We start from the raw sequence: 231 nt of genomic DNA, 5'->3' as shown, positions 1-231 counted from the left end.
AAAATACTGAGATAATTCTTTAAAGATGATTAGAAATTATTATAAGTTACCAAATGAAAATAATTATGTTTGTGTGTGTGTGTGTGTGTGTGTGTGTGTGTGTGTGTGTGTGTGTGTGTGTGTGCAATTCTGGAATTATATTTCATTTAACTTGCTGGGTCTAACTTTCGTACGTCTGGCAACTACTTCCATATAAACATGACGTAAATAGTATTTTTTTTTTATGAATGA

This window comes from Penaeus chinensis, chromosome 5, assembly GCF_019202785.1.
Source record: "Penaeus chinensis breed Huanghai No. 1 chromosome 5, ASM1920278v2, whole genome shotgun sequence".
Lineage (NCBI taxonomy): Eukaryota > Metazoa > Arthropoda > Malacostraca > Decapoda > Penaeidae > Penaeus > Penaeus chinensis.
This window is presented reverse-complemented; position numbering follows the sequence as displayed.